At 42.1% G+C, this 17,314-nt stretch overlaps 1 pseudogene; it reads right to left on the bottom strand.

Annotated features, from left to right (window-relative positions):
• Positions 1-1,621: 1,621 nt before the first annotated feature.
• Positions 1,622-3,328, bottom strand: LOC148138326 (putative G protein-coupled receptor 139; annotated as a pseudogene).
• Between the last annotated feature and the right edge of the window lie 13,986 nt (positions 3,329-17,314).

Below are 17,314 nucleotides of genomic sequence, written 5' to 3'. Positions count from 1 at the left end.
CAACCATACTTCAATCATTGGTTTGCTCTCACTGACAGGTGAATTGCTTTCAAACCATGCAGCAATTCTCCACTAATCCTTTCCTTTTAAAATAGCTCTTTTATCATTTTAGTCCACAATTAAACGCCAGATATTTTAGAAACGATCTTTAAATATGTTCGTCCTGAGAAAAAATGAAATTACATTTCTAAATGCATTGCCTTACAAAATACATGATGGTCAAAAACATAAAAGGCAAGACTCCAGTACATTTATTATTTGTACTCTCTTACGACCTTATACAATCTTAGCATTCCTTCAAACCTTCATTTATCCAGCATTTTGTCAATTGGAACACTACATCAGCAATTAAATTAAGTTTTCAAACAATGCGTATGATCTTGCCATTAAATGATTGCAACAATCAGTCCGACTGAAGAGTCTTCCATTCTTCATTAGTAATATTTCAGCAAAGGCCAGTGAATTATGATCAGTGCAGTGTAGCATTTTATTGTTCTTTGTTGGATACAAACTTTAAAGTGTTGAGAAGCCATCAGCAATCCCAAAGAATCTTTTTCTCTGGGAGAGTATTTTTACCATGACTGGTATTGTTTCTAAGAGAAGTACTCTCCGGGGTTCTCTGTTGCTGATTCAACATCCTATAGCAATACAGCACACAGCCCGATGTGACCACTATTAACTACGATTTGGTAACGTCTGGAAAAATCAGGGATGGCCATTTATTTAAATTGCTTCCATCCTTCCAAATGCAGCCTTTCAGATTGCTAAATTGACAACACTTGCTTGTTTCATTTAAAATTTTGTTAAAAGCAGAGGAATACAGCTAAAATGTTGTGCAAACTTCTAGTATACTCATACCTTCCTGAACATTTGTTAATTTTTCATTTAGTCTTAAGACCAAGGAATTGTATTAGCTGCTTCATTTTTGTTGTCTTCAGCCATATCCATGTGGTTATACGTGCATGTCTGTGTGTGTTTATATACATATGTGTCCCTGCATATCTGTGTGTATGAATGTGGACATCTCTGCATGCATACAAGCATATGTTTGTGAGTGCCTGCATGTTTTTGTATGTTAATGTGTCTCTCCGCATTATATACATGTGCTTGTCTCTCTTTCTCTCTGTATGTATTTCCGTTTCTGTCTATGTGTGCACTTTAGCCTACCTATGTGGGCTTCTGTCTCTGTATCAGTGTATATGGCTGTGTCCATCTGTGCATCCATGTGAATGGCGATCTAACTGTGTATATGCATCTATATATTTGTTAGCATATAAAAATGTGTGCATTACAGTGCAATTATCTGCCTGTGTGTATCTGTGGGTGTGTGTCTGTACCTGTCCCTGTGTAGTTGTGCCTGTTGAGTGGTTAATGTAATATTATGTATCTATGCTTCTATGTAGCTCTGTGCAATTTTGTCTTTATTGTTTTCTGGGTTTATTTACATCACATGAATTGCAGCGGTTCAAGAGAAAGCTCTCCACCAACTGCTCAAAGGGCAACTGGGAGCGAGCAATAAACATTGACGCAACCAGCAATGCCGATGTCCCACGAGTGAATTAAAACAAAATTCCATGCTCTTGAAACATTAGAACCCGACTGTGGGCTTCACTGGGTCGTTTTATTTATTCAAAATGCAAGGTATTCGTGTCACCAGGTATTTTACTGCTTTGCTGATCTTTGCTCTGAACCTAGATAATGTTGCTGCATAAATAAATGTATTTGTGCAACAACTTAGCTTCCGCAGCATATAACCAACTTTATTGAAAATAAAAACAAACGATGAGTCATTGGCAGGATTGATTTTGGGAATGACATAATATAAAAATTCGGCAACAACGATTGACCACAGGACGATAAAGCTTCCAGATATGGTGAACAGCAAAATCACAGATTTCCTTCTGCTCACTATCTCTGGGTCTCTGCGATTCTCTCCTTTGCTGTCACCCTTCAGCCTCTTCCGGACTCGGTTGGTCACTAAAATGTATCTAACTGTCAGAGCATTGAGCAACAGAATTAAAACGAATGGCAGTAAAGGAGTCAAAACTGTATCAAGCCAATCTAATACCACCCACCCAGTCTCAGTAAAATAGCTTGACTTTGTTTTACAGTAAAATGATGCATTGTTCGTTATTACCCAAGGTTCATATTGAAAATAGAAGGGGATATTTTTCAAACAGAACAGGGTGCAAGTTGTGGCGAGAACCAAAGTCGCAGTTTTCTCCGTGCAATATTTCGTTCTCAGCTTCTGGCAACAAATGGTCACAAATCGGTCAAAGGAGAAAGTGACTGTGAACCAGACAGACCAGTCAGTGGCTGCACGTATTAGGACCCAGTAATGCTACACACAGGAGTGATATCAAGGAAAGACCGCGGGTAATAATAAAAGTGAAAACTCTTCAGTATAACATCAGTGATAATGACCATCAGATCAGCAGCTGCCATCACTACCAGGTATCGAGTAGTGCAAGGGGAAATACCACACTTTCCACGAGAGAGAATAACAATCGCCAGACAATTAACTGTGGAAAACAAATAGGAAAAGATGCGGTGAATTACTGATCCGAAATTCCCCTTGTCTATTTCAGACAGATTTTACCAACAAAAACCAATGCATTGTTTGAGTGTAAGTGGCTGGAGTTCAGTGAGTTTGAACTTTAAGATTGTCCTCCAGCCCAATCGCCACAGAGATTATGCTCAGATGACACCCTAGTCTTGTAAATTCAAGAGAAAATTGGAGAGGCCTCATTTGGAAAACAAAACGATCAGCACCATTGCAGCATTAGTGGCATCATCTATGGGAGAGAAAGAAAAAACGTTTTGGGATCATTGATTATTTGAGTAGAGAATGTGAATAAGAGTGAGGTTGTAGTTGCATCAGCCTCCACCACTTCCTCTGGCAGCTCATTCCATATAGGCACCATCCTCTGTCCCTTTTAAAACTTGCACCTCTCACATTCACATTTCGAGTCCAGTGACCCTTCGTCAGAACTAGCTTGCATGATTGCTCTTCATATCCTGAAATCCCGTGAAACTGAAACAGGTGACAGAATACTGAGATCAGAAAAAGCTACTGTAGCAGGGAGTCTCGGTCATTGGACAATTTTACCAGGAATGTTGCTCAGTGAATTGCTATCACTGTTTCAGTGTCTGGAGAAAGCTAATCAGTCCGCGAGCTGCAGATGTTGTTGTTCGAAAGATAAAACTAGGCAGCAGATTAGCAGCTGATGAAAACAAAGTTCTAATGTCATAATGCCATACCAGGGACTCCAATAAGAGCAAGGATGGTGTAGAACACTTTCATCACGTGTTGAATTGGGTGATGCATTTTTCCATGCAAGACGATCTGTCCCTTCAGGCAGCTGACAATCTCCTTGTTTTAAACTCTGATGCATTTCCAGAGACACTGCCTTATACTGTGTCGAATCTCCATGGGGATATCAAGGTTGAAATATTGCTCAACTTTGTTGCTGTTTTTCAAAATTCTGCAAATGACGAAACTAATTACAATTACGAGTTCAATCCCATTCAGGATATTTGTTATTCAGCATGTCATAATAAAATAACAAAAAGATAATGTGGAATATTCAAGCAATAACGCTCTCCTCTCAAACACCACGACCCATTGCAGAGATCACAAATTATTTCAACTGAAGCTGCTCTATTCCAGTTGTGAAAATATATTTCAGAGCTGTTCTTCTGTACTCTAGGGTGCAAGTTGCCTGCTTCATGCAAGAACACTTCTCTCAGATTGAAATATGATTCTTTTCATTTTCTGAGTGTGTGCATTTTTGCCGAGGTCAGCATTCGTCCTCAGTCCCTATTTCCCCAGTTTCTGGAGATAAATGAAGGACCACGTAGGGGAATTTATTGCCCTTCCTGAGGAAAGCAGACTCAGGGTGGACTTCCAACAGAGGATACATCACAGACCTCTCTTTGAATGTGACTGTCCATCCAGATACATCACTGACCTTCCTCCTCTTGTCACTTTCACTCCAGATGCATCACTGACCTCTCTGACATTGTCACAGTCGATCCGGATGCCTCGCTGACCCTCACTCTTATACTCACCACCCATTCAGATATATCAATGACCTCAGTCTTATTGACATTCTCGATCCAGATATATCAATGAACTCGATCGTATTGTCACTCACCATCTGGATACATCACAGACATTACGCCTATTCTCGCTTTCAATCTCGATAGATGTTAACTCTGTTAACAATATTAACTCCGTTTCTTCTCTGCACAGATGCTACCAGACCTCCTGCGTTTCTGCAACACTTTATCCTTTTGCTTCAGACCTTCAGCATTCGGTATACTTTACTGAGTTTGGCCTTCGTCAGACCTGCTCCTCTGCTTGCGGGACTGTCCTATGAATAGAGATTTGGAAATTTAGACTTTTATTGTACAGAATTTTAAACAATGAGAGATGATCTCATTGAAACGTGCTAAACACTTTAATGGACAGACAGCATGGATATAATTCGTACATTTCCTCTGTTTGGAGATTTGAGAATCGGGGTGGGGCAATTAATTAAATTGTGGGGAATCCCACTTGAACCTCAGATAGGGACAATTTTCTTCATTATAATCAGAAGTTTGTGAACGATTGGAATTCACAAGTACAGCGTGTTGTGGAAGCTCAGTATTTGAGTATGCTTCAGAAAGAGATGCATTGACTTCTGATTCCGAGTGGGGTGCAGAGTTGTCGAAAATGTTTCAGTAAAAAGGTATTGTTGTTATCCATCAGGCATGGCCCTATTAAATGGCGCAACTGACTGGAAGGTCTGAATTCTCATTCAATTTATGATATTCATTTCTTGATCCTATATAATGCACTTCTAATTCTGAGACTATACTATCTTATCCTGGACTCACCAGCCAAAGGAATCACCTGACCCACATCCCCCTTCGAAACATTTTGTAAAATTCAATGAGATTGCCACTCATTCTTTCAAATCCTGGAGTGTATAGGTTCTGTTTCCTCAAACTGCACGTAGTCTCCATATTAGCTTCCTAGTCAATTTCTCATGACTTTTGTTTCTTTTTGATGGAACTGTTATATCATTATTTCGCGCACCTTTACGGCGTTTTAATGATTTTAATTTACAACAAATGAATGATTTGTAATCTAAATTGAAGAATGAACCAGAGTAACACAGAAACAACTGTAATGCTGGAAATCCGAAACAGAAACAGAAACTTCGGGAAAAACCCAGCAGGTCTGGAAGAATCTGTGGAGAGAAAGCAGTTAGTTTTCTTCAGTACTGATTTTAGCCAATAAAGGCGGCATTTAAGCTGTTAGGAGGGGAGGGTGTGGGAGGGCAGATGAATGAAAAATTGCTGCAGATGGAGACCACGGAGGGAGTAAAAATTAGTCAGGCAAACGGATAGATGGTGGTGAACCGGGCAGAAAGTAAGAATGATAACGCAGGCCTTTAGTGGGTGGAAGTTGTTTGATTGTGATAAAGCAGCCCGTGTGGTGACAAGCTCTGGGGTATGGGATGTGAGCAGAAAACATCAAAAAGGTGCTCAGGCCCTAAATATATTGCCTTTGGCCCTGAGTCATGAAGTCTGAAGGTTTCCCAAGCAGAAAGCGGGATGCTGTTCTTCCATTTTGCACCGGAACATTGCAGCAAGCCCAAGGCGGAGATACTGGCGAAAGAGCAAGTGATATATGGAAATAGTAGGCAACTGGAAGGAAAAAGTCATTTCTGTGGACAGAACTGAGGTGTTCCGCAAAACCAGAGCTCAGTCTGTCTTTTGTTTCCCTCAATAACGAGCGATATGTGCAGCAAATAAAGTGGACTCGATTAAATGGAAGTGCAGGAAAAGAACGAACTACTTACTGACTGAGCAGTGGACTTGGTGAGCTCAGTTAGTCAGCCCAAAATTCAGGGTGACGCCAACAACATGGGTTCAATTTTGGCCCCAGCTGAAGTTCCCATGTAAGAATGCTGGCCCTCAGATCAAGTCACGATCAGGTGCCCTCTCTTATGACGACAGGAATTTAGCAGTTTTTAATGAACAATCTCGCCAATTCTTTCAGTAAATTTTTCTGAGCTTGGTCCCAAGCAGCTCCGTCGCATAGAACTCTGTTCTCTCCGGTTTGTTCCACAGGACGCACACTGTGACACACATCGACTGTGTCTGGACAACCAATTGGTGAAAGACGTTCTTCAGTCCGCTCAAAACTTGTCAGTTTTGCAGAGCAAGGAGTTGGCCTCGATAGAGTGTTGTAGACTGACACCTTCCAACGTTCAGGAATACGTGCTGCCGGATGAACTGAAACTTGGGGCAGCTGCTGCCAAGGTGCCGTGGGGAAAGGTCACTGTCTAAATGATTTCTTCCAAAATATTCTGAGGGCCTGTTATATTTGGACATTTCCTCATGGCTTCAATGACAGTGTATATGTATTCGTGTCCTGTGCAATAAAGATTCTGTTTTAATAAGTGATTAGCATCGAAAATGAGGAATGACATAATAGTAGTGTACTCTGTACAATAGCTTAAGCAAGCTACTTTGTATTGTAGCTGAGATGATTTGTGAATAAAGTATACCTTTGCACTAAAAATAAAATTTTGACATATTCTGAACTCAGTTGATTAATTTCCATTACTCTTCTCAGACTAATGTTATTTCATTTCAGTTTTTAAAGGTTTCAATGGGTATTCCATCAGGGTGTTTTTTTTTTAGGAGTTTGGTGTCCTTTTCAATTTTTTTCTTCTCTGGGGATTACTGTGAAACTGACCAATTGTAATTTTAACGTCACGTTGCCTTGTACTGGACGTTCCTGCAGAAGGTATGCCTCATGTCATTTGACCCTGGGACCTCAAAACGACTTGAAGGGCCTGGCTCCCAGCATTGGCAACAGAACAGAGAAAGTCTAAAGCTTCAAATGTCTCAGTTGTGAGAATAGATGGGGCAGTGTGGGATCATAGATTTTGAAGCAATATATAAATTGCATGTAAGTTGCAGTCAGTAACTTCATGTTACAATGTTACAATATTCAATCAGTAAACTGCCCTTACACAGGGGAGCAATGTCACTGGGTGAATGTGTAGATTGGCCAGGAATAGGGATTTGAGTACCTTCATAAAAAACAAACAACAAAGAACAAAGAACCTTCTAGCACAGGAACAGGCCCTTTGGCCCTCCAAGCCTGCTCTGATCTAGATCCTCTATCTAAACCTTCTGCCTATTTTGTAAGGATCTGTATTCCTTTGGTCTCTACCCATTCATGTATCTGATAGATACATCTTAAAGAACGCTATCTTTCCCGCCCCTACCACTTCCGCTGGCAATGCATTCCAGGCACTCACCTGGAGGCGAGACAGGAAATAGCTGGGGCCCTGACAGATATCTTTGTTGCATCAGGAATTAATGCTGGGGTCACTGCTGTTTGTGATATACTTAAATGACCTGGAAGAGAACATTGTTGGTCTGATCAGTAAGTTTGCAGATAACACGAAGATTGGTTGAATAGCGGAAAGCATAGGGGACTGTTAAAGAATACAGGACAATATAGATAGACTGGAGAGTTGGGCGCAGACGTGGCAGATGAAGCTCAATCCACGCAAATTTGAGGTGATGCATTGGTCAATGTAGGGAAAATCAAAATCTCTGAAAGACCTTGGAGTGCAGGTTCATAGCTCCTTGAAAGTGGAATCGCAGGTAGGACAGTGAAGAAGGCGTTTGGTATGCTTTCCTTTATTGGTCAGAGTATTGAGTACAGGAGTTGGGAGGTCATGTTGTGGTTGTACAGGACACTGGTTAGGCCACTGTTGGAATATTGCGTGCAATTCTGGTTTCCTTCCTATCGGAAAGATGTTGTGAAACTTGAAAGAGTTCAGAAAAGATTTACAAGGATGTTGTCAGAGTTGGAAGATTTGAGCTATATGGAGAGGCTGAACAGGCTGGGGCTGTTTTCCCTGAAGTGTCGAAAGTTGAGGGGTGACCTTATAGAGGTTTACAAAATTATGAGGGGCATGGATAGGATAAATAGGCAAAGTGTTTTCCCTGGGGTTGGGGAGTCCAGAACTGGAGGGCATAGGTTGAGGGTGAGAGGGGAAAGATATAAAAGAGACCTCAGGGGCAACGTTTTCACGCAGAGCGTGGTACATGTATGGAATGAGCTGCCAGACAATGTGGTGGAGGCTGGTACAATTGCAACATTTAAGAGGCATTTGGATGGGTATATGAATAGAAAGCGTTTGGAGGGATATGGGCCGGGTGCTGGCAGGTGGGACTAGATTGGGTTGGGATATCTGGTCGGCGTGGACAGGTTGGACCGAAGGATCTGTTTCTATGCTGTACATCTCTATGATTCTATGACCACCACCCTGTTGCTGTGATATCTTTCTATGATCTCACTACATATTTGAACATCTATCTCACGCTCGCTGTTGAGAGGCCTGTAGTGCAATCGCAACATTGTTTCTGAGTTCTGCCCATATTTCCCCACTGCACGAGTCTTCTATCGTGCCCTCCTTTGACACATTTGTTATATCTTCTTTGACCAGTATTCCAACTCCTGTAGCCATTTTATCTCCCTCTCTGTCGTGCTGAAGCATCGATACCCTGGGGTATTTAATTGCCAATCATGCCCTTCCCTCAACGAAGTCTCAGTAATAGCAATAACAGTAGGCGGCACGGTGGCACAGTGGTTAGCACTGTTGCCTCACAGCGCCAGACACCCGGGTTCAATTCCCGCCTCAGGTGACTGACTGTGTGGAGTTTGCACGTTCTCCCCGTGTCTGCGTGGGTTTCCTCCGGGTGCTCCGGTTTCCTCCCATAGGTCAGGTGAATTGGCCATGCTAAATTGCCCGTAGTGTTAGGTAAGGGGTAAATGTAGGGGTATGGGTGGGTTGCGCTTCGGCGGGTCAGTGTGGACTTGTTGGGCCGAAGGGCCTGTTTCCACACTGTAATGTAATCTTATCTAATCTAATCATACTCCCCGGCACTAATAACATCATACTCCCAGGCACTAATCCAAGCCTTAAGTTCATCTGCCTTACCTACTATACTTCTTGAATTAAAATAAATGCACCTCAGACCACCAGTCTTTTCACACTCATCCTTTGGTTCCTGCCTACTCTTCCCCTTCCTCACGCTGACTTCATTATCTAGTTACTTACAGGTTTTAGTTATTACCTACTTCCTGTCCACCAACCTCCTCATTTGATTCCCTATCCAACTGCCACATTAGTTTAAACAGAGTTAGCAATATCACATCTCAACGTATTTCAATTTTCCTGTCCAGTGAGTTTATTTCACCAGAGAGCACATAACACACCTCTAAAGTTTGCTACATTACTTTTTCTTGTGTATTATATGATATAAAAGAAAAAAGAGCAGAGGTCATTAAATGAACACCTGTTTGATCACACTCTGTTACGCTGTCCAATCTGAAACAAACATAAACCATCATGGGACACTTTAACTTCCCCAACATTGACTGGAAATGCTATAACTCTAGTAGGTCGGATGGATCAGTTTTTCTCCAATGTGTGCAGGAGCGTTTTCTGGTGCAGTAGGTCGAAGGGCCAACAAGAAGGGAGACCACACTGGATCTGGTACTTGGTAATGATGGTATTTGATTTAGAGGTAGGTGAGCACTTTGGAGAAAGTGACCATAATTCAGTTACGTTTAGTTTAGCGATGGAAAGGGTTTGGTACATGCCACAGGGCAAGAGATATCGATGGGACAAGGGCAATTATAATGTGATTGGGCAAGACTTAGGATGCATAGAATGGGGTAGCAAAATGCAGGGGATGGGACAATAGAAATTTGGAGCTGGTTTAATGAACAGATATTGCATGTCCTTAATAGGTATGTCCCTGTCAGGCAGGGAGGAAGTGATAAGGGAACCGTGGTATATGACAGAAATTGCATCGCTCATTAAGCAGAAGTAGATTTATGTGACGATGAGACGAGATGGTTCAGGTGAGGCAATGGATTGTTGCGGAAGAGCTAGGAAGGATTTAAAGAGAGAACTAAGAAGAGCAAAGGGATGACATGAACAGTCTTTAGCAAATAGAATAAAGGAGAACCCTAAAGCTTTCTATAGGTATGTGAGGAATAAAAGGATGAATAGGGTAGGAATAGGGCCAGACAAAGACAGAAGTGGGAAGTGGAGATCGGAGAGGTGCTAAACGAATATTCCTCATCGGTTTTCACTCAGGAAAAGGAGAATATTGTAGAGGAGAAGAATGAGGTACGAGATATTAGACGAGAAAGCATCGAGGTCAATAAGGAAGAGGTGTTATCAATTCTTGAAGGAGTGAAAGTAGACAAGTCCCCTGGGCAGGATGGGATTTATCTGAGGATGCTATGGGAAGCGAGTGAGGAGGAGTTGGAGCTTTTGGCTTTGATCTTTGAGTCACCATTGTCCAATGGTTTAGTGCCAGAGGACTGGAGCATTGCAAATGTTATGCCCTTGATCAAGAGGGGCAGCAGAGATGACCCAGGCAATTGTAGACCAGTGAGCCTTAATTCTGCTGTAGGAAAAGTTTTGGGAAGGATGATAAGGGATTGGATTTATACTTACCTAGCAAGCAACAATTTGATTGCAGATAGTCAACATGGATTCTCAAGGACAGGTCATGTCTCACAAACATGACATTAAAGTCGGTGGAGTAGTGGACAGTGTGGAAAGATATTGCAGGTTACAGGGTTACTTGGATAAACTGCAGAATTGGGCTGAGAGGTGGCAAATGGAGTTCAATGCAGGTAAATGTGAGATGCTTCACATTGGGAAGAATAACGGGGAGGCAAAATACTGGCACAATGGAAAGATTCTTGATAATGTGGATGTGCAGAGGGATCTTGGGGTCCATGTATATAGATCCCAGAAAGTTGCCACCCACGTTTATCGTGCTGTTAAGAAGGCGTATGGTGTGTTAGGTTTAATCGTTAAATGGATTGAGTTCCGGAGCCGCAATGTCATGCTACAACTGTACAAAACACTAGTGCGGCCACACTTGGAATATCTTGTACAATTCTGGTCGTCCCAATACAGGAAGGATGTGGAAGCATCGGAAAAGGTGCAGAGGAGATTTACCAGGATGTTGCCTGGTCTGGAGGGAAGGTCTTATGAGGAAAGACTGAGAGATTTGGGTCTGTTCTTATTGCAAAGAAGAAGGCTAAGAGAAGATTTGATAGAGACATACAAGATGATCAGAGGATTAGATCGGTAGACAGTGAAATCCTTTTTCCTAGGATGATGATGTCAGCTTGTACGAAAGGGCATAACTACAAATTGAGGGGTGATAGATTTCAGACAGATGTCAGAGGCAGGTTCTTTACTCAGAGAGTGGTAAGGGCGAGGAATGCCCTACCTGCCAATGTAGTTAACTCAGCTACATTACTGAGATTTAAATAATCCTTGGATAAGCACATGGATGATGATGGGATAATGTAAGGGAACGGGTTTAGGTTAGTTCACAGGTCGGAACAACATCGTGGGCCGAAGGGCTTGTTCTGCGTTGTATTGTTCTATATTTTATGTTCTATTTCCCTGTATTCTGTACATGAACCAATGTCCTACATGTTCTGCCTACGCCCCTTTCATCTAAAGAGCATTTTTTTTTTGCCAGAATGTTCAGTTTTGAGACTTTATCGGTTCCAGTAAAGGAATTGGACCAGGAATCTCTATTTATTCAATATTCCAATCCAGGACCAAAGGGGCACAGGTTGAATAGATCAGAGACAAAAGGTGTTTTTGCAGAAAGGTGAATACTCTAAAACAGAAATTCTAAATTGGATAAAGACTTGTTTGAATGAATAACCTGCGATGGAGAAATGGCAGATATTTAAGAAACAGATTTTAAAAAATGTTTTCAGTGACCAGTAATGACCGTTTGTGCCGAACATGTGAGACACAGAGAAGGCCAATCATTGCTGAAAGAATGGCCAAAGGAATATAACGGAAGTGGCGGCCAAGGATACAGAACGGGACAGTGCTACTCACTTCATCAGTCCTTGGAATTGAGTGACTAGACTCACTACGCCTGCTGAGATCTCACTGAACGTGTAAAGTTGGTCTTTGTAAAGGTTTGGTGATCCTGTTCCGAGTGCATTCGAATTGTGGACCAAATACGAATCTCATGTGGGTCTTTATAATCAGCACATCTCCTCCACCAGCGATGTTCAGCATGGCTCCTTAAACAGCACGTTTCAAACACACCATCATTTCAATTTAGTAGGACAAAGACAGCAGATGAATGGAAACCACTTCCCCACCCCCCTCTCACCATCCTGACTTGGAAATAAATCACCTTGTGGAATTTCCCTCAATAACAACATTGTGAATTCAATTGCAACAAATAGACTACAGCCGTTCAAGCAGGCAGCTCATCACCACCTTGTCAAAGGCATTTAGGGACAGGCAATAAATACTTGACCAGCCAGTCATGCCGATGTCCCATGACTGAATAGTAAAAGAAAAAAGTTTCACACACTCAAATTTCGGGCCTGAGAGGGAGCTGCAGTACTTGAAATATAGAGTGAGTGTCTTCTCTGAGAATGTCAACACTTAGGGAAAGTTGAATTGGCAGAGGGTCAGTGCTGAGGGAGCACCACATGGTGAGATGGTCAACACTTGGGGAAAGCTGTATATTGTTCATCTTGAAACAAAAGTTCCTTTCCCCTTCAATGCTTAAATCGATCCTGCTCAACCAAAGTTTCAGGCCATGCATTTCAGATCTCAGCTGTTCACTGTGTGAACAAAATTATATTTCTGTTTTCATTTTAATGGACTAAAATGATATCCTCCATGACAGCATAGAGGCTGCACTTTGGAATGATAGAGATAGGTTGCATAGGCTTAGACCGTCACATGACCAATTACAAACCCAAGTGGACTTTGCATGGGGAGCTAGCTCAGTGCACCCGACATCTGGTTGATCAGAGTGTGGTAGAATGGCGGACAAAGATCAAGCTCCAACTTGAGAGCAGATGCCTTTAGTTACATATTGCAGCAGGCAAGGATTGAAATCAGCTGCGAATTGTTTGGAGAATTCGCTCCTTCTCAGTTTCTATTTCCATCTCTTCACTTCTTTATCTTTGATCCTGTTGGAGATGTGTGTGTGTATGTGTGTGTGTGTGTATTTCCCGCGCTCTGTGTCTTGATCTTACTATCCCTTTCATTTCACTCTTATGCTTTACCAGTCAATTTTTGTTTCCATCTATATCTCATTCTTTATGTTTGTCTCCCTTTCACTCTCAATCTCGATCTTTCTCTTTCTATCTCACTCCTCCAAACCTTTCTATTTTTATCCCCCTCTTATTGACTCCATGTCACTTGCCCGCTGTATGACTCACTCTCTCATTGTCTCTATTTCTCTATCATTCTCCAACCCCTCTCCAATCCACCCCCTTCTCTATACTTGAAATGATGTCATCGCATTTTGATTGCATTGCTGCTAAACCTGTTTGGCAAATTGTTCTTTTTTTGTTTTTCTGTATTCAATTACTGATCACACAGAAATCTTGAATAAAATATGGATAATCGGTGGACGACCTAAATGAGCAGAATGTTGTTTTCTGGTATTGATGATTTAAATAGGGATATGGAGCAGAGTATTTCCTGTTTGCCCATCAGTAACATATCTAATTCCTTGTAATTTCAGTTAGTGGTGGCAGGTATTGTTACTTTGTCGAATGGCTTTTATTTAAAATGGCCCAGGTGTTTCACTCTGAAATTGAGGTGTGATAAACAGAGTGACCCACAGTTAACCCCCTCCAACTTTCCTTGCTGTCTATCCTCAATGATCAGAAAGATGGCGTTGATGATACTCATTTCCACATGGTTTGCAGCATTGCAGCAACAAGTCCTCCCACTGCACACTTCTATCCAACAATCCCATCTGATTGAGGCAACATTGCTTTCTACAAATTCCATATCATTCTGTTCAGCAAATTCAGACTCAATTACAACGCCAAGACTATAAAGATAAACTAAGTGGTTCTCACCAGTGAGTCTGCACAATCATAGCAATACGATTTAAATTATCTCTGTGAATTCCCCTCTGATACAGGCCAACGTACCGTTTGACCACCTCACTGACTGTTCCGCCAGCACACTAGCTTAAAAAACTGACTCCTGCTCATATGCTTGAAAATCGAGAAATGGAAGCCCAGTTTGCCCATTCTTTACTCAAAAAGAAATCTTCCTCCACAGCGATCCTCCTCGCGATTCCCTGCTGCACTCCTTCAATAACTAGTCTATTCTTCCTCAGGCATGAAGACCAAAACTGGTCTCTCGATATAATTGTAACATGCCCCATTCCCTCCTGTCCTCAAGATGAAGTCTTGATTGCCAAAGTACCATTCGCTTTCCTAATAGCATGCTGCACTGACATGCTAGCTTCCAGTGACTCGGGAACAAGACAGTGACATCCCTTTGGCAATCAAAACTTCTCAACCCCTCTATCTGCATCAAACATTCTTTTTGTTTGTGTTTCCTTTAACGAAGAAAAGCGATAACAATACTGTTGCCCCTGCGGTATTGTCAAGATTCCTGAACGTTTTTCATTACGTGTGCATTGCATTTTGTTTATTATTATGCCGTTATAATATGCAAATTGAAGTTTCAGTTCCTTTCTACAACTGTGACTCCTGCTTGTTACTTTCTCCTGTGTGTTTCTGAATCTCTGAAGAACAGCCCAACCAGACTCACTCCCCAACCTATCCATCTAACCTGCACGCTTTTGTACTGGAGAGGAAACCTGCACAGGTGCCCAGAGATCGGATAAAATTCACATCCGCAGTCAACCAAGGCTGGAATTGAACCAAGGCTCCAAGCATTGTGAGTTGGCACTGGTTACCACTGAGCCGCTGCACGATCCCACATTTGGTTATGTTACATATGCCACTTTATTGTTCGGGCATAGAGATTGTCCAGTCCCGTTTCAGCATGTTTTCTATGTCTCATTCACAAGACACATTCCAAAAGAACTTGCTCTCATCAGCAAATTTGAAAATATAATGCTCAAGGCTTCACTGAAACTGTCCAGTTGATTGAATAAATTGAATTGTGCTGGGAACAACAACACAATGCGATGTTGAAAAGTTATGCTTTATTTTGCTTGTTTTATGATGACAAACTGAAAATGTTTCTTAAAAGTAATATTTATCAATGACCCTCCAGTAGTGGATTTTTCAAACAATCTCTTGTATTACAAAAACAAAGGGACAACATGAAACTCTGGACATTGTTAAGCATTGTAAGTTTGTATGTTGTAACATTTACTGAAAATTTGAGAAGAAAAAAAGAGGAAAATATCGAGGAATACAGCGCGCATAAAATGTAATTGAAATTCATATTACTTGAAATTGGTAACAAACATAGAAGATAGAAGATAGAAGATAGAAGATAGAAGATAGAAGATAGAACATAGAACATAGAACATAGAACATAGAAGAATACAGCGCAGTACAGGCCCTTCGGCCCTCGATGTTGCACCGATCCAAGCCCACCTCACCTACACTAGCCCACTATCCTCCATATGCCTATCCAATGCCCGCTTAAATGCCCATAATGAGGGAGAGTCCACCACTGCTATTGGCAGGGCATTCTATGAACTCACGACTCGCTGAGTAAAGAACATACCCCTAACATCTGTCCTATACCTACCCCCCCCCTTAATTTAAAGCTATGCCCCCTTGTAATAGCTGACTCCATACGTGGAAAAAGATTCTCACTGTCGACCCTATCTAAACCCCTAATCATCTTGTACACCTCTATCAAGTCACCCCTAAACCTTCTTTTCTCCAATGAAAACAACCCCAAGTGCCTCAGCCTTTCCTCATACGATCTTTCTACCATACCAGGCAACATCCTGGTAAACCTCCTCTGCACCCGTTCCAGTGCCTCCACATCCTTCCTATTATATGGCGACCAAACCTGCACACAATACTCCAGATGCGGCCGCACCAGAGTCTTATACAACTGCAACATGACCTCAGTACTCCGGAACTCAATTCCTCTACCAATAAAAGCCAGTACGCCATATGCCTTCTTCACCGCACTATTTACCTGGGTGGCAACTTTCAAAGATCTGTGTACATGGACACCAAGATCCCTCTGCTCGTCCACACTATCAAGTATCCGACCATTAGCCCAGTACCCCATCTTTTTATTACTCTTACCAAAGTGAATCACCTCACACTTAGCTACATTGAACTCCATTTGCCACCTTTCTGCCCAGTTCTGCAGCTTATCTATATCCCGCTGTAACCTGCCATATCCTTCCTCACTGTCTACAACTCCTCCGACTTTCGTATCATCCGCAAACTTGCTCACCCAACCTTCTAACCCCTCCTCCAGGTCATTTATAAAAATGACAAACAGCAATGGTCCAAAAACAGATCCTTGCGGAACACCGCTAGTGATGGCACTCCAAGATGAACCTTTGCCATCAACTACTACCCTCTGTCTTCTTCCAGCCAGCCAACTCCTAATCCAAACCTCCAACTCACCCTCAATGCCATACCTCCGTATTTTTTGCAGTAGTCTATCATGGGGAACCTTATCAAACGCCTTACTAAAATCCATATACACCACATCTACCGCTTTCCCCTCGTCCACCTCCTTAGTCACCTTCTCAAAGAATTCAATAAGGTTTGTGAGGCGCGACCTGCCCTTCACAAAACCATGCTGACTATCCTTGATCACATTATTCCTATCCAGATGTTCATAAATCCTATCCCGTACAATTCTCTCTAAGATTTTGCCCACAACAGAAGTGAGACTCACCGGCCTATGGTTACTAGGGTTATCCCTACTCCCCTTCTTGAACAAGGGAACCACATTTGCTAGCCTCCAATCTTCTGGCACTACTCCTGTAGACAACGAGGACATAAAAATCAAGGCCAATGGCTCTGCAATCTCCTCCCTTGCTTCCCAGAGAATCCTAGGATAAATGCCATCAAGCCCAGGGGACTTATCTATTTTCACCCTTCCCAGAATTTCCAACACCTCTTCTCTACATACCTCAAAGCCATCCATTCTACTTAATTGTGACTCAGTACTCACATTGACAACAATGTCCTGTTCCTGATTGAATACTGACGAAAAGTATTCATTCAGTGTCTCCCCAATCTCTTCAGCCTCCACATGCAACTTCCCACTACTATCCTTGACTGGACCTATTCCTACCCTAGTCATTCTTTTATTCCTGACATACCTATAGAAAGCCTTATGGTTTTCCCTAATCCTACCAACTAAGGACCTTTCATGACCCCTCCTTGCTGCTCTTAGCTCTCTCTTCAGGTCCTTCCTGGCTACCTTATAATTCTCAATCG

This window comes from Chiloscyllium plagiosum, unplaced genomic scaffold (assembly GCF_037043375.1).
Source record: "Chiloscyllium plagiosum isolate Xiang-an unplaced genomic scaffold, Cpla_swu_hap1 HiC_scaffold_40, whole genome shotgun sequence".
NCBI lineage: Eukaryota > Metazoa > Chordata > Chondrichthyes > Orectolobiformes > Hemiscylliidae > Chiloscyllium > Chiloscyllium plagiosum.
The sequence above is the reverse complement of the archived record's forward strand: the minus strand, read 5'-3'. Positions and strand labels throughout refer to the sequence as shown.